This window comes from Paramisgurnus dabryanus, chromosome 24 (assembly GCF_030506205.2).
Source record: "Paramisgurnus dabryanus chromosome 24, PD_genome_1.1, whole genome shotgun sequence".
Taxonomy (NCBI): Eukaryota; Metazoa; Chordata; class Actinopteri; order Cypriniformes; family Cobitidae; genus Paramisgurnus; species Paramisgurnus dabryanus.
In genome coordinates this window covers 20,652,000-20,675,451 of record NC_133360.1, presented here as the reverse complement: position 1 = coordinate 20,675,451, position 23,452 = coordinate 20,652,000, and the positions used below count along the sequence as shown (strand labels likewise).

The following is a 23,452-nucleotide window of genomic DNA, read 5'->3' as shown; positions in this document are numbered from 1 at the left end:
AATAAAAGCTGATTAAAAAAGTCAAAAACAATTCATTTTAAATATATTTAAAATATAGTTTTATTCACAGCATTCAAAGTGTACAGTATTTGCCTAAAAATTGAACAATAACTCATTGAAGAATGTCAAGATGACTGAGTTTTCAACGTCTTTCTCTCCCAAATCAACTTTAGTCTGGCAGGTTTTGGTTCAGCCTAAGGAAATCTGAAAAAGAGAGACAATAAGCTCAATTAAAAAGTGTTTAATATTAAAACATTACATTTATTTAAGACTTACTGCATTAAATCTATAGTTTACTGGCAGAGATTGTATAGCAGATATATTTTTACCCAAACTAGAGCTTGACTAAAATGTCATCATATATATTAAGGGGCGGTTTCCCAGACAGGAATTAGACTAGTCCTAGACTAAAATAAATGTAAGAGCTGTCCAAACTGAAAACAACTTGCTCTGACATATCTTAAAATACATCAGTGCCCTTTGTTTTACATCGTAATGCACATAAGTAATGTTTTTAGTAAGGCATGTTTGTTAAAACTATCCTAATTAAACTAAGGTCTAGTCCTGGATAAAGCTAATCACTGTCGGGGAAACCACCCCTAAGAGTTTTCATTATAATGACTTGCCTATATGGGCTGCAAAATCCTCCTTACATAAAATACTTCAGCTCCTAAAGAAAGATTTTATTGTATTAAATTTAAATGTAAAACTTGTCAGAAAGAAAATGCAACAAGCAGACATTTGAGTGGTTTCCTTGAAAGGGATTATCTTAAAACAGGACTAGGCCTTAGTTTAATTAAGAAATATAATTAGTTTCAAAAAACATGCCTTAATAAAAACATTACCTGTGTACATTTTGAGGCACAACAAAGGACACTGGTGTATTTTAAGATATGTCAGTGCAAGTTGTTTTCAGTTTGGACAGCTCTTACAATTATTTTAGTCTAGGAGTAGTCTAATCCCTGTCCGGGAAACCGCCTCAATATGTATATAACGTTATCTAAACGGAAGCTTGATTTACTACTACGAATGAATTATTATATCTTAAGAGTTTAAAATGACTTACCATTAGCTGCAAAGTCCTCCCTACAAATGTCTTTGAAAAACTTTAGCTTCTGAGGAAAGAATGCAGCATCATTAATACTAAATACAGTTAGGTAAAAGCCTTACAACCTCTAAACAGTCAATAAATGGTTAACTTTCACGCTACATTAAAAAACTGATTTTCTGACGCTACCTTTTTTCATTAACATATACATACACACCAATACATATATTTAACAAAACAATCGGGTGTACTACTTCGATATAACAGGCTAACAGTGCTATCTTTCAAACCTTTAACCAGTGTTGGGTGTAACTAGTTACAAAGTAACTAGTTACTGTAATAATATTACTTTTTTCAGTAACTAGTAGTGTAAGGCATTACCCGTCTGAAATTGGTAATATTATTACAGTTTTCCCGAGCTAGTTACTTAAGTTACATTCGCCAGTAGCACCTTCATCACACAAGGCACAAAACACAGAGAACAAAAGGGAAGGGGAGGAGGGCGTGAATGGAACAGTGATTGGTCTAAGTTTGGCACGAGGTATCATTTACCATCACCGATTGGTCGACACCCGGCAGCCAGCAGCACAGAGCGGCAGCGGCACACTCAAAGACAGATCGGGTAAATGGAAGCGTCAACAACGGCAAGCTCTTTTTCAGAGTAAGGTTCCCAGCAACAGAAAGCTAGTTTCGACGGGTGGAGATTCAGTCATATTTTATTATGTTCAACGGAAGGAAAATAACTTGACGGTGAAGTGCACACTCTTTAATGTTTCTCCAAACGCTGTGCCCTACGTAAGGAAGCCAGCATTTTCTTGGCCGTGGCTTGCCCAAATAAACATTCTTGTCAAGAAAAAAAATGTAACTAGTAATATAACTAGTAATATAACTAGTTACTTTCTCCAGGGAGTAATAAAGTAAAGTAAGACATTACTATTTTTGAGAGTAATATGTAATACGTAATATATTACTTTTTTGAGTAACTAGCCCCAACACTGCCTTTAACATTAGCTATAAGCTAAGCTAAGCTACACAGCAGCTTATCACTAATAGCGAGTTAGACACCGCGTTATTGACAACATTTCGCATTCCAAATATGATAGTCTACTGATAAACTTCAGAATGGTCAAAACGATAATCAAATATATTAATTTTAAGATATTTTAACGTACCTTAGGACTGAATCCGTCCGTCTTGAACGACTGGTAAAAATCAAAATACGTGCGTCGTGACGTCATCCCACACGTCAGATGCATTATTCAAATCTCAGAATTCACTTTTCTCTGAAATGCATTTGCGAAAACTGTTTAAGTTAATCAATGTGTACAGCTAAAAGCAGTATGCAATTGACTCAAAAACTACAAAAAAACAAACACTCATATTCCCCTTACGAAAATGAATGTTTTTTTTTGTGGTAAAAGTTTAGTAACCATGTTTTTTTGGTGTATTGATTATTATTAGCAAAACCATGGTTATTTTGTGGTAAAACACAGTTAATTGGTTTATCCAATGCTTGACTATAGTGAAGTTAAAGTGTACCTTATTATGTTAATAGTATATTACAAATGTATACATCTACAATATAAAATGTAACTGAACATACTGCTCTCTCGTAATTTTAAGCCCACGTTATTTCTCCATAAAATAATATACATTTGTACACCCCATACTTTCAAAATGTGCTTAAAATATACTGTTTCTAAAGAATACTAAATAATGTATTTTAGAAATATACTGTCAGTGCATTATTATAATGATAACTTTAAGCATACCGATAAAGTATACCTAAAATACATTTTAAAATAAGTTTAAATTTAGTATACTTTAAAAATTGCACAAAACTTTAACTTTAAAGGCGGAGTCCATGATGTTTGAAAGCCAGTGTTGATATTTGAAATCGCCTAAACAAACACACCCCTACCCCAATAGAATCTGGACCTTCTGTTGATAGACCCGCCCCACACATACGCAACCCGGCATTTGATTTGATTTGATTGGCTATAAGTGTGTTTTGGTAGTCGGCCCGTCTCCTTTTCCAAACCGTTTTTCAAACATCGTGGACTCCGCCTTTAAGTATATTTTTCTAAAGTATACTTTTAGAAAATATACTAAAGTACAATTATTTTAAAGTATGTTAAAAGTTTAATTGTAAAAATATGCGCAAATATGTTGTAAGCATACTTTAAATATGTTTAAAGAAAGTACATTCCTTTGTAAGTATATTTGTAATGTACTATTGCAAAGTTAAATATACTTGAAATACAATAAAGTATATTTGTTTTTCACCAGGGGTATTAAGACCTTTTTAGAACAAACCGTTATGTTTTTATTACCTTAGAATGAGACGTTTTATGTACATACACGAGGGTCCCCTTACGTGGAAGTCACCATTTTGTGCCGCCATGTTTCTACAGAAGCCCTTAAAGGACAAGTTTGGTATTTTACACTTAAAGCCCTGTTTTCAGATTGTTTATGATGAAATAGAATGGTTTTGACTGAAATTTGGACATATGATGCTGGCCCGAGAATTTTCGGTTTCTGTTGTATCACCTCCCACCTCTATAATGGCTGCATAGGTGCTCTGGAACAATCCTTCCTAAAATGCATTAAACTTTCGTTTACAAAGATGTGAAACTCACCGAGTTGTCAGGGGTTTTCACTGATATGCACACACAAAAATCGCTTGTGGAACTATTTTTCCAAACGCCTCACACCCGTACATTCTTCCGTTGAGAGCTTGAATAATTGACACTCCAGCCCAGTTGGTGGCAATAATCCACCTTTGCCAATTGCAAGAATAAAAACAACGTTCCCGGCGTGGAGTAATACCGTACCTCATAGCACAACTAATACAAGTCAATGGAGTTGGACAAAAACTACATTAAAACCTGTTGGAATGCACCTTTTGCAGCCATTTTTGTGTGAGCATATCAGTGAACACCCCTGACCACTCTGTGAGTTTCACATCTTTGTAAATGAAAGTTTAAAGGGGACAGAGAATGAAAAACCATTTTTACCTTGTCTTTGTTGAATAATGGTAGTCTACCCACATTCACAAACATACAAAAAGTGCTAAACATGCTAAACATCTCAGTCTCATAAAAATTCCTCTTTTAGAAATGTCAGCCAGAAAACGGCCCAATCTGAAAAACTGATGCTTATGACATCACAGGCATCTAACTGCCCCTCCACTTTAAAATAATTGGCTACATTTTTTGAGTGGCAGCAAAGTCAGCCAATCAGTAATGAGATTGCAAGTTAAGCCAGTAGGGGGAGACAAATAGGTGCAAAACCACTTGTTTAAAATCTGAGAGAGGTTTTTAGGAGGCTTCTAAGGCAATACAGACCCCCCCCCCAAAAAAAAAAATTGTCTACATGTCACATCAAAGAACAAGGATAAATACTCCGTTCAATCATTCTATGTCACCTTATTGCAAACCCACCTTTAAGTGGGTTTGCAAACTGCCATAAAAAAAGAAGAAGAAGAGTGTCCCAGTTTCAATTATCCATCTAATCAAGTGTTTACATGTCCTTCTGAGCAGATTTACAAAAGTATAAATCACCCTCTCAAGCCGATTAGATTTTTAATCGGCTTGGCTCTCTTTATGTCGATTGAGGTGTTTACATGGGGCATTTTCTTTTTCGGATTGAACATTTAAACTGATTACAATTGTCCATGTTAACACAGATTGTGACAACAGAATTGCTTTAAGGACTTTTAAAACAAAGAAAACTTTCGGTATTAGATGTCATTCTAAGTAATCGAATATCATTATTGGCCCATAAATTTGGTATCGCTGCATCCCTAATCAGAACCACTAGCAGCCACCCAGATTCCCCTAACAACAACCTGGCAACTTATACTAAGTGGCCAGATTTTTTAAATGAAAACCGGGGACATTTTCTAGTTAAATGGTCAAAATATCATTAAAATCTCATTTGTTGTTATCTATGAATTAAAAAATGGGGACAACATGTTTTTTGAAAGTTTTCTTCTTTTTATTGTTGTGGGTTCACTGCAAAAAATGACTTCTTACTTAACTGTATTTTTGTCTTATTTTCAGTACAAATATCTAAAAAAATCTTAAATCAAGATGCATTTTCTTGATAAGCAAAATCCCCTAAGAAAAATCTAGCTTTAAGACAAAAATAAATTTAAGTGAACATGCAAAAAAATATTTTTCTTGAATTAAGTAGTGGTAGATTTGTTTTTCTTTGTTTTAAGCACAAATTTGATATTTTGGTCTAATAATTAGACTTATATTCTTATAGAGATCATGGCTGCGTTCCCCGAAACCTTCTTAGCTCTACGTCGTTCTTAAGTTGTACCTTAAGCTGTACCTTATCGTTAATACGTGTTTCCCGAAACCTTCTTAGTTACGTATCCCTTCTGTAAGTCATACTTTCGGAAGGTTGGTCTGGAGCACTCTTAGCTATACCTTATCCCACTTGACTCCGCTAGGGGCCATCACTGTGATAAAAGCTTACATTGCAGTCTATATAACTAAATATTTGTAAAAAAAAAAAAAAAATCCAAAACAATCCGCCTTCAATTAGGCAAATATTTTTATATTTAAAGAATAAAACATTCACATAATTAGTCATTACAGTAATGGTTGTTAGAATTTGAATTATGTTTCCGAAAGGAACATCAGCTTCGAACTATTAAATGCTACAGGCTTAAGAAACTATTTAAAAAATACTTTTTTTTGGGTGGGGGAGTTGTTTAAACTATTGCAGCTATCTCACAAATCTCACTATTTCATTTGTGCATTTCATATCCGTTAAATCTTTAATTTACCGGCTATTTTAGCTGCAAATAAATAAATCAAGTAAAAACCGCATGCCACAGGAGCACATTTATCACAAAATCATAATTGTTGATTTTCCTAATTTTTATTATTGATGTTAATTCGACTTTGCATCAAACTTTTTTTTAATGTTTTTTAACTTTGAGGCAACTGTATGCCATATTCTTTATAAACATTCAAAAGAAACTGCTCCACTTGATTACTGCTTGTATAGTCTCCTTAAGTCAACACATTTTCCACATTAAAACTGATCAAAGCTAAAATCTAAAGCAATCATAATATATATTTATAAATTATAAAATATATATGTTTATGTTATATTTAAGGTAAACAGACAGGCGCGGCTCCGTCCATAAGCTTTATCCGCATTGTAAACGCGCTGCTTGCGCATCCAAGCACAATAAACGCGTGAACTAATGAACAACAGTTTGTTTTTATATATTTTAAGTGTAATGCACAGCCAAGCCAGATGACTTGCACGACCTAATTCCCCTGGGCAACGCACTTATTGGGAACCCCTAATATAAATTATCCTTTAGAGTGAAGGCATAGCGGATGCATTGGAGCAGTTTATGCATGATACGTTTGGAAATGAAGTTGCGGGTTTTGCACGGGTTTGATATAAAATAAAAAATACAAGGTTGGATTAAGTTGTTTGCAATTTGAAATATTTTTACAAGATATTCCTAATAAATTTAACTTAAACTATTTCTGAAATGTTTCTTTAAAAAAGAACACTGCTACACAGCGAAACCTATTACATAAAGTGAATAATTGATTGTCGAGCAATCGATATCAATCTATTCAGCACCATCGCCATGGACAGCACCTGGTAACGTCGTACGTAAGAAAGTATACCTTAAGAATCCCGCTACAGTTCGGGAAACACACCTAGAAAAGGTGAACCTGTAGTTAAGGTTTAACTTAAGAGTCTTCGTAGCGCACTACGGGACAACGTTATCGGGAAACGCAGCCCTGTTCAGAACGATTATCAAATCTAGTAGATAGTCGCTGTATTACAGATTAACATAAAACCTCATAAGAAACACTTTTTATGCAAATGTTTTCTCTTAATTGACAAGATAACTCGTCAATGGCAGGAAAGAGTTAACAAGATGCATCCCTGGCAGTGATACGGTACAAATGGGGAGATCTCTATGACCAGTATGGCCCCATAGTTCCACCTTATTGTAAAAAAGCCAATTGTCAACCGTTAAAGAATGAAATTATCTGGGGAAGGGGTTTTGCATGTGCAGAATCGACAGGTCTTGTTCTAACAAGGCGTTGCCTACAGTATATGGCGGTGCAGTGACACAACTTCCTTAAAAGATAACTTTGACTTCAGGTACTACCCAGAACATGCAAGTAACATCCAAAAATCACTCAGGACTCAATGACAATGGCAGAAAACAGCTACAGTACCCAAGCCACTTACCTTTAAAGTTTTAAGCTGTCTTTAATGTTTTTGTCACACAAACATTTAGATCATGGTGAAGATCTTAAACTAATTCAAGTTCCTAACATGCTTGTAGCACAAACAGCTTTGTTGATGTTAATAGGAGCAATGTGGCCACGCTGCTCATTTTGCTGTTAACTCTTTAGAATTTGTGTCCTGTTAACTTTTCTTCCAAGACATCTGAGAATGTTTACCTCCTCAAATCCTTAGTATAAGCACCTTTATTGACTCCCTATGACAATCACTTCATTGTTCCCTTTCAGTCGGTCACTACGACGTCACGTCGTGACGACGAATTGGGAACTCGCTTAGAGGGACCAATCTGCTTCGAATACTACTAAAACGGCAATGAACTTGGCATTGAGATATTTGCATAATGCTGGCGCCGCCCCGCCAGGTGCGTATATAAGCAGCAGGTGCAAATAGGGAAATTAGCTTTTTATCGCTTCGAAAGCCGGCAGTATCTGCTACTGAGAAGCTACTTTACTCTGGTGGGATTCGATTGCTGAAGTTGGTTGGACTAGCAGTACCACAGCGGACGCTTCGCTTAATTCCACGGCTCTACACCTGTTTTGTTGTTTTGAGTAGTGTGTGCGTTGCCTTCCCTGTGCGCATCATCAACTGAGCATCTGAGTGAATTTCCCTAAAAGAGTGATACGAGAGAGCTTTGTGCCTTGTTAAAGGCAGCCACTCTCTCGTATATCCGGACATCAGCGTCCTTTTCAGGATGGCTTTTCGTCCGTGCGATCTTGGGTGCGGCAAATACATGGGTCCGAAGGACGGTCACGAGCGTTGTCTTTCGTGTTTGGGCATCGAGCACGCAGAGGCAGCGTTCGCTGGGGGTAAGTGTTCTCACTGCGAGAACATGTCCCTTGTGGATTTGCGCAGACGGTTGTCTTTCCTCCGGGAAAAACGCAACCCTCGTCATGCGAGTGCTGAACGCCGCCACGGTGCGGCTGTGAAGCTCTCAAAGGACGACCTGCGCATCACTGTGCTGAGCCGAGCGGGGATTCGTCCTCAGGCTCTCAGCCTCCTCATCCACAGCCGGTTGATGTGCCGATGGAGACTTCAGCGTCGTGTTCTACGATGTCTCTAGAATCCATCGTGCCGCCCTCCGGGTCCACCGACGCCGCAGCATCCGAGGGTGGGCCTCCTCCCCCTGAAGTGGACCCCGACGCCCTTCCTCCCTCTGGTCGGGTTGGGACGCCGGAGTTCGATCCAGAGATGGTGGCCGTGCTCGCTCGAGCGGCGGAGACCGTAGGGTTAGAGTGGGTTCCCCCCCCTCAGCCCGAACCGTCCCGCCTGGATGATTGGTTCTTTGGAGCTGCCCGGGTTTCACAACCCTCTCCACCGGTGCCTTTCTTCCCCGAGGTGCACGAGGAGCTGACTAGAACCTGGAAGTCGCCGTTTTCCACGAGATTACGGCCGTTTCAGCCCTCCCCCCTCACCTCCCTCACCAGCGGAGCCGCTAAGGGTTATACGGGGATCCCTCCCGTGGAGCGTGCTGTCGCGATGCAGCTGTGTCCGGCACACGCTCCCTCTTGGAAGGACCGCCCAACCCTCCCCTCTCGTGCCTGCAGACAGTCCTCCGGTTTAACGGGCGCTGCCCACCAGGCATGTGGAGAGGCGGCCTCAGCCCTGCACGCAATGGCGTTGCTGCAGGTTCACCAAGCCAAAGCCTTGAGGGATCTGCACGAGGGAGGACACGACTCGCCTGTCCTTTCGGAGCTCCGGGCTGCCACTGACCTGGCTCTTCGCGCTACGAAGGTGACAGCGCAGGCGATTGGTCGTGCCATGTCCACGATGGTGGTCCAGGAACGCCACTTATGGCTATGTCTGGCGGACATGTCGGATGCGGAGAAGAACAAGTTCTTGGACGCTCCAGTGTCGCAGGCTGGCCTTTTCGGTGAGTCGGTGGAGTCCTTCGCCCAGCAGTTCTCCGCCGCCCAGAAGCAGACAGAGGTGATCGCTCAGATCATGCCCCGGCGCAAGCGACCTGCATCTCTCCCTCCAGCGCCGGCGGCCCCGTCTGCTCCTCGCCGAGGGCGCCCTGCGGCGGCTGCCTCCACCCCCCCCACTAGAACATCTTCCAGGCCACGGAGGGGGAACAGCTGTCGGCAGCCCGCCCCGCCCGCCCCACCCGCTTCCCGTGGTAAACGGAAATCGAAGCGGCCCTGAGACGGGCGACCTGGAATTGGATGGGATCACTCTTCGGGAGACGGTGACGGCATCGCTCCCTCCACCGGTAGAGGGCCGGATGGAGAATCCTTGGTTTCGTTTTGTTTTTGTTCCGCCGGCTTCTCAGCCGGCACCCACAAAACCACAAAAAGAGTGCATTCCTATTCCTTCTCCAGGTCTTCAGAGGATCGAGAGAGATGTGAGCGGGCATTCACATGCTCTTCCTCCCTCTCCAGCATGATTTGGTTATTAGATTTTTAAGAGGCGCTCGTAGGCTAAACCCCTCGCGCCCTCCTTCTATTCCTCCCTGGGACCTGTCCATGGTGCTGAAAGCCCTTCAGGCCCCCCCGTTCGAGCCTTTGCAGTCTGCGAGTCTGAAGCTTTTATCAATGAAAGCTCTGACCCTGCTAGCATTGGCCTCAGTGAAGAGAGTAGGGGATTTACATGCATTCTCTGTTGACGACTCGTGCCTTCAGTTTGGTCCTGCTGCCTCAAGCGTAACATTGAGGCCCAGACCAGGCTACGTGCCCAAAGTTCCCACCACTCCTTTCAGAGACCAGGTGGTGAGCTTGCAAGCGCTGCCTCCGGAGGACGCAGACCCAACCATGGCTTTGTTGTGCCCCGTACGCGCACTGCGACTCTACGTGGATCGCACGCAAAGCCTCAGGACCTCAGACCAGCTCTTTGTTTGTTATGGTGGCCAGCAGAAAGGGAAAGCTGTCACTAAGCAGAGGATGTCTCATTGGATAGTTGATACTATCGCCCTGGCTTATAATCTTCAGGGTATTCCTTGCCCCTTTAATTTGAGAGCGCACTCCACACGGAGCGTTGCCTCATCTTGGGCTCTAGCTCGTAGTTCCTCGCTAACAGACATCTGTAGAGCTGCTGGTTGGGCGACACCTAATACGTTCATTAGATTTTACAGTGTTCGTATCGAGCCTGTATCCTCTCGTGTTCTTTCCTCACCAGGGAGGGCACGGAGAGCAGACTCGCACGTCGGCTTGCAGCCTCCAACTGATGCTTCATAACTGTGTCAGTATGGAAGGCCTTCAGAGCAAAAATGCGTAATGGTTTGAATTGCTCTTCCTCCGCTGCCTTGGCAGCCTTTGTTGCGGAGCATTGGCTGTCAGCCTTTCACTAGCTGTATCCTCGCGAACCTACGTGTCTGGCTCGGGCTCCACATTGTGTCCCACCGGGTTCCTTTGTGAGTATTTTTCCGTGGGGTTAATCCTACCAGCCCACGTTTCCCTTAGAAGAGCACTGCTTTGCTTACACAGCCACGGCTGTCTTTATTCTTCAACTACGGTTGACTTTCGCCCACCATTAGCCCTTAAGACGGGTGGTGGCTTCCGCAGCGTTCCTATCCCGCTCAGGTAGGGCGCTTCCCAGTCGCTGGCACTTCTGTGGGGTTAAAGGAACATCTAGTGCCCGGCCTTCTGCCTTAAAACCTATCTCCTCCTCCTTAAGTGGAACTGGAGGGCTTTTACGCAGTCACTGGAAGAGGTCAGCCCCTAGTGGCGTTTTGGTAGGGATTCCCAATTCGTCGGTCACAACGTGACGTCGTAGTGACCGACTGAAAGGGAACGTCTCGGTTACGGATGTAACCCTCGTTCCCTGAAGGAGGGAACGGAGACGTCACGTCCCGTCGCCACAGGTGCTGCCACCTGCTGTTACGGCCGGTCACACTTTCCGGCTTTCTCAGCGAAAAAGAAGCTAATTTCCCTATTTGCACCTGCTGCTTATATACGCACCTGGCGGGGCGGCGCCAGCATTATGCAAATATCTCAATGCCAAGTTCATTGGCGTTTTAGTAGTATTCGAAGCAGATTGGTCCCTCTAAGCGAGTTCCCAATTCGTCGGTCACGACGTGACGTCTCCGTTCCCTCCTTCAGGGAACGAGGGTTACATCCGTAACCGAGACGTTTCCTAATCTATGGATAAAAGCGTCTGCTAAATGCCTTAATGTAAATGTGTAAATCCTGGGTTAGATGCGTAACAAACTTTATGTATTTTTGGTCGGTTGCCCATTTAATACATTATAGGTTTATTATCACCATCCGTGCCACCCTGCTGTGATTATTGATCCATCCGAGTTGATATTTTTTTGTTCACAAATCTATTTGAAGATGGTTTCATACTGTGACTGGTTTTTAATTAGGTTTCTTTGCTGTCTGAGGCTCATTAACACTCGGTTGGCATCAGGCAGATATGCGTGATATTGATCTAATTGTCCATGAGCGTTGTTCTGCTTCCAACTTTCCTATCCAGTCTTTTTTAATGAGACCTCAGCAGCACCAATTTCATTGACTGTCTCCCGCTTTGTCTTTATAAGGAGACTGTCGCTAATTGGCAATTTTCTGTTTCATCGCTTTGCGATCAACAAAGGTATTGTCGTGGTATGTCACTGAGAACTTTACCGGGATTTCACTGCGACAAACAAAATGGTGAATAGAAGACAGTATATTGGATTGTTGGAAACCAAATACACTAAGTAATTGTGGTGAGGTTGATGAAAGGTGAAATCATTTAATTAAGAGGATTATGAATTCCTCCTTAATAACTATAAAACACTTGGACCTCCCTTGGTCTTCCAGAGAAATGGTTTAGAGACATATCATAATGGTGATTGGCCATTCAGTTGATTGATAGCTCTGTAAACTTTATATATAAAACAAGTTAGAGTCCAGACTGATCTTATTTGTGTACTGCAGTCTATTTGCATCATCAATGTACGAATCAACAAAAATGTGCAAGTAACGTTTACGAATAACGCTAGATAGTTATTCAAGAAAAATGTTAATCTGATCAATCACTCATTTAGGTTGATTCCTCTCAAATAATTGGTCTTATTTTGCTAGTAACCATTGTTTTAAAAGTATAAAAGTAGCAAATCATTTTTGGGGGGAATTTTGTTGCGAAAAGAAAAACTTTGATTTAGCCAAGTAAGTAAAAATAATTATTATAAATATAATATTATACATTATTACTAGTATGTGCATCAAGTTTTTCCAAATAATTATTTTTTCTTACCTTTTTATAGGATTTTTAAGTATTGTATTGTATTTTATAATGTATTCTGAAAGTATTCAGGCACCCTGAGAATTTTTTTTTTATATTATATTATGATTGAAAGAGCCTGGTCGGTCTGAAATTGTTGTAAAATCCTGATAAATACACATACTACTATTTCCTACTATTATTCTTTCCTACTATTAATGTGGCAAGTTATAGGCTTTATGCCCAGCTGCGCTACTTCCTGAACTTCAGCCAGCTCCTTGTTTCCTGTCTGCCTTTATTGGACAAACTGATTAATCCAGATGTGTCTGAATATTGTTGTTGTGACTACTGAGGTCAGGCACACGTGGATTAATCAGTTTGTCCAATAATGGCAGACAGGAAACAAGGAGCTGGCTGAAGTTCAGGAAGTAAAGCCTATTAAACTAATAATGTAAGGGATGAGACAGGGATGTTGTTTATAATAGTCGCTGTCATCTTATAAAAGTAGTAAGCTAACACTGACTAACATTTATTTACCCGAATAGATTTAAAGCTTTTGGGACTGATTGGCACATGAGTAGCCTGGCTCCGCCCTCCTACGTGCTTCCGCTTACCTTTCATTTCGCTTCAGTAGTACGTCTGGGACTGCTCTGTAGAGTTTCGTTTTCTCCTGCAAAAATCTGCAGGACCAATCAGCGCACAGATGGGGGTGGCTAAGAACGATGACGTTGAGGTCGTGCGTCAGTTTGAGTTGTAGTTCAGTAATGGCAGCGGAGAAAGACGTGAGAAAAGCTATTCGGTCCGTTGTTGCAAAACTGCCGAATATACAGAAGTTAAAGCCGGAGCAAGAACCAGGTTTGCTAAGTTTTGTTGGTCTGATTATTCGTACTTGTTGTTTCCGGACGGTTTCGGTGCATGATACAGTATACGTCACGACCACACGTTAGCGATTGGCTTTGGCAGATCCTGAGTGACTCTGGGCAGATCCAATAGTTTTAAACTTCAACAATGGACCCTCCATAACGGAAGTAACGCTTTGCAATGGAGCGTGGCCAGACTCTCTGTACAAATGAAATGAATGTACGAGAGTCTGGTTGGACCATAACATGAGTCTTACAAAAATATAAATTTACCATAGCACATGTACTTGCTAAATACACAGTAATATCAAACCTCTTAGTGCATTGGTTTCAAATTGCATTTCAAATCAGTTAAACAAGCTGAATTCGCAATTTTAAAGGGGATATATCATGAAAATCTGACATTTTCCCTGTTAAGTGCTATAATTGAGTCCCCAGTGCTTCTATCAACCTAGAAAATGTGTAAAAGATCAACCCAGTAAATTAGTTTTGGTAAACCATTCTCTGCAAGCATGTAAAAAATAGCTCATTGAAATTTGGCTCCCCTTGTGATGTCAGAGGGGGATTATACAGCACTGACATTTAGTGCAGAGATCAGCTCATTTGCATTTTAAAGGTCACATTTTTGCTAACACCTACAAATCGGCCATTTTAGCATGCTATAATAAATTATCTATATGGTATTTTGATCTAAAACTTCACATCTGTACTCTGGGGACACCAAAGGTTTATTTGACATCTTAAAAAAGTCTTGTGAAATGTCCCCTTTAACATTTTGAGAAGAGCTCAAAGAACTACCGTAACACAACCCCCTATGGTGATCGAATCATCTGAAATCTTATCTTCCCCATAAGTCCACGTCTTCAACATCCTTCTTACTGTACATGCAGTCATGTGAACATTCATGCCAGCAGGAATTGATCGGCATCCCTGCCCTCTGTTTCTTCTTGGCCACATCCATCTGCGTTTCCACAAGCTTTCTTTATTTATCAATTTCTTCATGTTAAGCTCCCCGGGGACAGAAGACATCTGCTGCCTACACTTTGAAGATGCCCCTCTCGGCTCAATTATTCACAGGGCTGCGGCCTCATTTGCATGCGGTCGCATGGAAAAGCGCATCACTAACAGGTGGTGAAGAGAATGCATGCAAGCTGGGTTTTCTGATAAATAAAATATTTTATGATAATGACGTGTATGGGAGATCTGACTGGAGATAAGCTGATGGATCTTTCGCGATGATCAACTACTGATTAGTGAGTCGACTAGTTTTGTAATGTAAAATGAATTCTCTTTAAAGTTAAACTAAATTTAATTTTAACCCCCTTTTAAGCACCAATTATAGACGTTTACGTCTTTAAATTGGTAGATGATAAAATTTGATGATCAATCAAAATAATTCAGCTGGATTAATGCATTTTATGTTAATGCCAAAATAAGAACACACATCTGATGCTTTCCGATCTGAACTTGCCCCATGGTAGCACTTGTGTGCATGTCTGGCCATTGGTTTGGGAGTCGGCAGGAGTCACGAGACAATGTGGCTCCTGCTTTGGAGGTGAAGGTCAGAGTCATTTATCATCTGTTTGATGTTATTTCTATACCGTGGAGCTGCTTAGTGAAGTTTTTTAAATTAAAGTTCTTCGGTGGTCATCTGTTCACAGGTTGTAAGAAACATTAACATCATATTCCCAGAGAATTCGCAACCTGATAAAATGTATGAGCTTTGGATGAAAGCATCTGCTGAATACGTTAATATAATGGTTGTAGATTAAAGATTTGACTAATTAATAGCCATTTTCTCTCTATACAATTTGTGAGTTCTTTGAAGACACATACATATAAAATTATGAATGTAATGTCTCATTTAACATTCAAGAGTGTTGTGGTAAAATTGGAGTGTACCATCATATATTCTATGTGAAGTAAAATGGCTTCTTTCTGCTTGCCGAAAAAGCTAAAACACTCTTTTCGTTTGGTTATTTCTTCAGCTTAACTAGCCAGAAAACTTCTGTCCTCCATTTAAGCTACTATTTATAGGAATTTGTTAATGTGGTGTGTAATTGATGCCTTAGGGGCGATTCACATTTCGTATCTTTTGCGCGCCCAAGTTCGTTATTTCAAATGTAGGTGTGCGGTATGCGCGCTCATAATTGAAGCGACGTGGTGCGGCGTGCTTGCTTTTTTCAGGCGTGTCCGCATGAATGCCGCAAGCGCACCGCAGGTAATGTGACAAGAACCAACCAACGGTCGTCCAGATTTAGACATAAAGGCCTCTATCATACACCCGGCACAATGAGCGATGCAAGTGTCTTTTGCTAGTTTCCACTCTGCGCAATTATCATTTTCACGTTAAGCCCCGTTGTTTAAGTAGCAAATGCATTTGCGCCCCCTTTTGAGCCCGTGGGTGTTCTGGTCTAAAAACAAGGTGTGTTCAGGCGCATTGTTGGTGCGTTGCTATTTTGAGGCAACTAAAATAGACTACGCCATTGACCAACAAAAACCTGGTCTAAAGTCTAAAGTCAATATGTTTTTTGTTATTTAAAGAGTGCATTAGTAATATGCGCCTATAAACGGGACGACAACGCGGGTTTGCTTATCACATACATGAATGCGCAGCAGCACAAAAACGCTTTTAAATATAAAAGATTAAAGGATTGAATGTAAAAGATTATTATTGAGTCTCTCGGACATAAATGAGGACTGTATATGATGAGACTGTACCTGTGGATATGGTGAGATGAGAAACATTTTAAGTAATGCTTTGTAAAATTTCCCATGGTGCTGTTCTAGTGCTGAAACGCTTTGGCTCTCGGCACGTTTGTAAATTCTTTATCTCTTGTTTGTATTTTTAGAGTACAAACCTTTTCTTGCATATTTGCAAATTATTTCATGAGATTACATTGATTATGTAGGATATCAATACATTAACAGCAATTCAAAGGCTGCTATTTGTATTTCTATGACTGAATGAAAGAAGCTTTTAAAGGTTTTAATTCAAAACATTTAAATTTCAATAAAAATGAAAACAACACATTTTTAACATTATTCTTAAACTGGTGGTCTTCTTCCTCTGCTTAGTTTTTCAGTTTACAAAGTTGGCTTTTAAAGGGGATGAGAGATAAGAATCTCATGGGTTAATTGCACGTTACGCCCAAAACACACCCATTTCTCATTATGAAAATATGTACAACACTTTTCGACCGTGCGATTGGCGCACAAACCATTTTTCCCGTTATTAAATTAGCAAAAGTGGCATCGGACACGCCCATTTAGACCGTGCGCCGTGCGCTTTATACAATGCGCTTAGATCGTTACAATAGGGCCCAAAATGTGAACCGCCCCTTAATGTATCTCATACCGGGGGGGGGGGTGGGGGTGGGGGGGCGATAAACCGGTAGACAAGATTAACCGATAGAAATTTTGGACTATCGTCTCTATTGAAGTTACGTGCCCACCTCACGCGTTTGTGCACGTCGTCACGAAAACGTAACGTTTGTACACGTATTGAAGCACCGCAGTTTTAAAACTAGTTATTTTAAGCCATTGAAACACAAACATCAGATATGCGTGTAGTCTTTCTGTGTGTGAGGAGCTCGCAAGTTGTGCAACCGCTGCTCATTAAGCTTGTTAGCATTTTCTCGCTTTATTGGCCTAAAATACATATATGCGTCAAAATTCCCGTCTTTGCAAGTATCCTTATAAAAACGACCATTCCTTTATCATTGACTGTTTATCTTCGTTGATCTTGAGTTTTGTTTGTTGTCTTGTTATGCTTGTATAAGGGTTTTTTTTTTTAGAATTATTAACATTTCTATGGTATTAAAGATTTTAGTAACAGAAAAACCTTATTAAAACATAAAAAATATATATATAAAAAAATATACACATATTAAAAAGAATCGTCAAAAAATGGTCCCTTTTTGTCACTGGGGCAGTAACCTTTCAGAAAAACCATCTTATGTGAGTTTCAAAACTTTTTGCGATGTACAGTATGGGAGTTTTTGCAAAATTGACATCTTTCCATTGGGCATGTTTTCAATTTGCAATTTTAATTTGAAGGTTAATGGATACGCAGCTAGCAAAACGCATCACTTCTTAAAGGTGTATAAAATAATTAGATTTCTACTTCTCTGCTTTATTATCTGTTAACTCAAGCAAAAATCTAGATTAAGATGTTTTTGATAAGAAACAGATCTTACTGATAAGAAACAGGATTGACTCGTGCAAGCTTCTGATCACAGGAGCCTTTGAGCTGTCAATCATTAGGCAAATGACAGGGCAAAAGGGGTGCGGGTGGAGCTTAGGTTAATGAAGGACTAACAAACAATCAGCTAAGAAATCTCTCCTCCTCTGATACCTGGTGTTTCAGGAATCAAGGCCAGATGTGATTCGGGGGGAAAGGGTCTCGGGAAGCGCTGACACTAAAGGTCACGCGCGGCCAACATATTTACTCCTTATTGCGCACAGCTGTGGGTACGATCTACCTACTTTGACCTTTGAACCTTGACCTTGTTGTATCCCTCTTTAAGAATTTGGGGCTATTGGTTACCGGGGGCCATTTTGTTTTGAAAATGGGGCCATGTGTGTCCATTCAAATCAGTGGTGACCGATGGCACAATCTAAGATTTTACTTATTTCTATTTTCATAGCCCTAAATTTTGAAAATATCCTAGGAATTGTATTAACAATTGGAATCACATTTTGTGTTAATACTTTATTCTTTAAGATATATAGGTACAGTACATGTCAATCTTCGATGGATATTACAGGTTTCCTAATAATGAGAGTTTGCAAATGATATCTGAGCGCTTTTAGTGAAACACCCGGTTTAACCTTATTTCATCATTACCAGCTAAGTTTTACTGTTTAAATCCACTGTGGGCCTCTGTGTGAAATATAAAGAAACTAAACTATGTGCAAAAGGAAACCCAAACCTGCATGATAAATCTCTCTCTCTCTCTCTCTCTCTCTCTCTCTCTCTCTCTCTCTTTCTCTCTCTCGTTGCCAGATACGTTTGTGGTAGTAATGTGTTGAAAGGTTGTTAGAAGCTTTATGCTTATGCTGGAGCCTGGGGTAAAGATTTCTTCGAGTTTGGACGAGAGCAAATGTGAACCAGGTCCACTGGCTTATTCGCTCAGATCTGCATTCATCCAGTCGTGATCAAATACAGCCACACTTTAGCCTGGTGGTCGGTTTTGCTGCATCCCTGGAGAATGCGAAGGACATTCGCAAGCACAATGTTGTGAGATTATCTTTGATTAATACAACATCATATGAGGCTGGTGCATAAAAGTCTAACAAAATAGCCATTATATATCAAAAATTAATTGATAGGTAGTCAAAATGTTTCTTAAAGTTGTGTACAAAATGTACAATTCTAATTTTTATATGTAATATTGTGGTATTTATTATAAATAATTTATCTGTGCCCCCGTATTATTGTTTTTTTTTTTCAATACGCTAATCTCCTCAAAACGCCCTCTCTTCACTTCCTGGCACGAGGAATGGCACAAGGGCGGCGCTACCATAGACTTGTTTCTGCCCAGGAGAACATTGCAGCAATTAGCATCATGTCCCTTATTCCAACTATCCAATCAGTTCTCGATGGACAAAATCAAGTCCTGTCCTTCATTTCACTCGGATATATGTCATGTCCAACCCAATCTCGGCTCTCCTGATTTTGCCAAGTGGTTGATGTCCTCAGGGCAACATCATGTTGACCCTGGGACATTTCAATTAACCGATCAGATTTAGAAATAAGTTTACAGTTTGTTTTAAGTTTAAGCTTACAACCAGGATTAGCTGTTTCTAGACCATTGTTTTTCACTTATCATGTCCCTCTGATTTTAGGGTTTGGCTATGGTTAGGGTTAAGGTTTGGGTGGGTTTAGGTTTTAATTAGAAAAATGTTGTCCTTGGGTCAACACAATATGTTGCCCTGAGGACATCTCTCACTTGGCAAAATCAGTTCGAGCCCCAATCTCATGGCAAGTCGTGTTTGTGTGAGTCACAAAATATTTGATTAATTTTATCGTGTTCATGCCACGATATTCTGCTTTTTTTGTGCCATTGAGCACAAATGTCTTTTTTGTGTCATTCAGCACAAATTTCTATAAATATTTTTGGGTCCGTGGCACAACTTTCTTTTTCATGTAATTTTATGTGTTGTTTTCTCATTGTTGTGTTTTTACCATTGTCGCGTGGGGTAGGGGTTAGAATGACTTTCTGTTACATTTCAGACATCCTAAACCAAACCCCAAATCTAACCCCAAGCGACAATGATTTAATAATAGGAAAAAACTATAATATAAAATGAAACGATAAAGAAAGTCGTGCCACGGACATGAAAAACTATTTATAGAAATTTGTGCTGAGTGATACGAAAAAGACATTCGTGCTTAATGGCACAATAAAAAGCAGACTATTGTGCCATGAACATGAATAAATAAATCAAATATTTTATGACTATGACACACTGCAAAAAATGCCTTTTTAAGTGGTATTTTTGTTTTGTTTTCAGCCAAAATATCTTAAATTTTTAAATTATTTTTTTGTATTGTCCTGAGCAAAATGACCGAGGAAAATAAGTCTAGTTTTTAGACAAAAAAAAAAAAAACCTTTAAGTAAAATACTGCTTAAAACAAGCAAAAAATCTGCCAATGGAATAAGGAATTTTTTTCTTTTTTTCATTGCCAGATTTTTGCTTGTTTTAAGCACAAAATCGCTTAAATTTAAAAAAAATTCAAAAAAATTCCTTTTTTTAATCATACATTTTTAAACTTATTTTCCTAGGTCATTTTGCTCATCAAGAAAATACATCTTAATTTAAGACTTTTTTTATATATTTTTACTGAAAACAAGACAAAAATACTAAGTAAGAAAGGATTTTTTTGCAGTTTACGCCTTTTTTATATCCACCTTATTCCTATTAGAATTCTTCAAGGGGCCACTTAGATCCGAAAACCAGAGGTCCGACTCAAGACCCGGGCGTGTTCGAGTCTAAAATATTAGCCGTCACGGTTAATAAAAAAATTAATGTGATCGAGTCCTTGCGCTTGTGACATCGAGTGGCTGGCGGTAGGTTAATTTTTGTTGAGCCAGACCTGTCAATCACTTTTGAATGCACGCTTTCCAGTTACCTTGTCATCGTCAGATAACAAATGAAAATAAATAAAGCAGCGTGCCTCTAATTCTTATATCTCATGATGCCTTGCACAAACGGGCGTAACAAACTATAAACCAGCTTGCTCAAACTCTTAATGTAAGCAACAATACGCATTCATTAAACCTACAATAAAATGGGATGAACCATACTGACCACAAGACCAGCAGAGGACAAAAGAAAACATGAACCATTTTTTAAATAGTGAAAAATTCAAACATTGGCTATACGTTACGCAAACTCAACAATATGGCACAAAAGGACAATAGCGTGTAATTACAAAACAATAGAAGAAAGCACCTTTTGGTTTGAACGTATGAATAAAGTGGCTTTCAGTGAATAAGATGATGAATTAGTCCCTCCGCACAGAATTTTTTTTTTTATGACTGAATAAACCCAAACTAAATTGCGTCCACACAAGAGTTTGTGTGGTCAGCATTTATATTAAAGGTGCCAAAGAATGCATTGAAATAATTGTTCTCTGATATCTACATAGAAGGTATGTGGCTTTATAAAGTGCAAAAATTATCCAGAGACGGTTTTACGTGTCCATTTACAGTACAACCCTAGGATTTGCCTTTAGAATGAAATGGTTTAATTTTACCTTTTGAAAAGGTAATGAATAATAATGTTAAGCTCTGCTCTGATTGACTGTTTCTCAGACCAGCTCCTTCAGTAGCTCTGTGTGTGTGCCAACAGACCTTATGTTTGAGCCTGTATTGAAAGAAGATACAAATTTTGAGGAGAATCGTTGTTTGGAGATTGTTAATGGACATTTCTGAGTGGTAAGTTTGTGTTTTCTATGGACATGCAAAATGTAACTGTAACGTCAATAGTAGAACTTCAGCCTAAATGCTAGCATACTGTATATAGCATTAACTAGCATATAGCGCTAACTCAGCAGTCACAACTTTGTTTTAAGCATTGTAACACCATGGTTAGGGCAAATTAGTTTGAATGTGTAATTTAATGTTAGGGCATACGTCCTGACTGTAACTTCACAGTTGTGACAGTGTTATGTTGAGATTGGCCAGCCTGATCTCACGAGAAACGATGTATATTTGACAAGTTGGTTAATTCGCATCAATTCATATGTAATCAATCGTACGATTCCCAGAAAAACAACAACAACAAAACCGAACCCCTAACTGCGCACCTAACCCCAACGTCACAGGGGTCAAGGCAAATCGTACCAAAACTTACGGATATGGTCGTAAGAATTAATACAAATTAGCAAACTCGTAAAATATGTACGAATTCTCCTGAGATAGCGTTGGATTGGCTTGTTTTCCAGCGATCTTTTGTATGCACAAGATTTACATAAGAAGGAGAAAACAAACGTGCTTGAGGCTCACGATATGTCATTACCATGTACAGAGCTCTTATTATTCATATCTGCCTATAAATACAGTTTTGCATTCTACAGCACCTTTAAACCATTCTGCTAGTATATCACTCAATGTGATCCTCATGATGAGTAATACAGGCATCTGCTGTACACCTATGCAAAGATGTTGCTTTTAAAGTTACACCTTGTCCTGCACAACCCATGCACTGGTCAAATACTCAATATGTGATTTACGGATTGAAATAAATCATCACTAATCATCTAGTGATGACGGTTAAGTGATTCTTTAACCACAAGTCATTGAAACCAATCGATAGCCAAACCAAAGGAGCCCCTAAATGGCTTTAGTCCCAGAAGAAATGCTCACTTAACATCACATCTAAGCTGGATTGCCATTTCAACCCTCATTGGACATTCAGAAGTCCTTCAAAATCCACTCTAGTTTCTTTTACATCTAAAGATAGTAAGATACACTTCCTGGTTTGGCCACAAGTAGCTTTCCAAAAAGGATATATAGCATATTGCTCATAGACAACCACAAACAAGTGGCCATGTACTTTTCATTGAATTTTAATGACTGTGAAGAAAGTTCTGCTCCACATGCAGTAATGTAACTGTACACCTCTGTGGAAAATAATGTGAATGTGTTGTACTCACGGTTGCCAAATCTTTTATAGGCATATGGTGAGTGAATTTCATTGAAGAGCAATAGTTTAACAATGTTGTTAAAATCCAGATATTTGTGCTTAGCATTTAAAATTTTTGCAGTGGGCAGTGTAATTTATCATAGCATGATTCAATTAGCTTCAACTTTTTGGCAACAACTACAAAGCCATACGTAATGGTTGTTCGTTGAATTGTGTTTTTGAGTTTTACTGACTAACTGATAGCTTTACTTGGCTACTTATTAACATTACTTTTTTATTAATCTTTTGGCATATATCAACTCACTTTAAGATTTGCACTTTTTTGCAATTTCGTGTTTAAAGTCTTTATCCCTACATGGATTCATTTCAACACAATCTCTTGGCAATTTGTATGCATTTTACAAGGTGGGTAATTTACAGTATATAAATAAAATTTTTCAATTTGGACGTTTTTGTACAATTTACTTTTGCCCCAGTGACTTTTTTCTACTAATCGTACATTTTTGTACGATTCACTTTATACAAATTCATAAGAATTATCCATAAATTATTCATTAAATGCATACAGTACAAATTCATGTGAGATCAAACAAGGCTATCTCATGTCAATTCATACATATTTTATGATGTGGCTAATTCGTATTAATTTGTGCGACCACATTCATACATTTTTGTACGATTTGCTTTTGCCACTGTGACTTTGGGGTTATGGGTGGGTTTTTTTTATGACAGTAGTATTTTTTGTACTATTCACTTCGTACATGCCAAAGTTTTCTAGCCAAGCATACTTTAATAATAACAATAACGTTTATTTGTTGTACACACCTAGACTGTAGTGTAGTACAATTTATTTGAACAATACAATGTTCATATTAGGGCTGCAAAAAGGTTAATCATGACTAATAATTGGCAAAATAATCATTTTTTTTTGCTTACATATATATGT

General features: G+C 39.3%; 2 long non-coding RNA genes across 2 annotated transcripts in view; both read right to left on the bottom strand.

The window, feature by feature from the left end:
- LOC141281569 (uncharacterized) overlaps positions 1-23,452 on the bottom strand; it is a 514,674-nt gene that overhangs the window by 418,583 nt on the left and 72,639 nt on the right. The gene's annotated exons all lie outside the window — the stretch shown is intronic.
- Positions 54-1,315, bottom strand: LOC135741212 (uncharacterized). The gene is made up of 3 exons (XR_010529376.2): positions 1,067-1,315; positions 627-670; positions 54-204 (listed from the first exon to the last, which is right to left on the bottom strand). It is a non-coding gene; the product is annotated as an uncharacterized lncRNA (long non-coding RNA).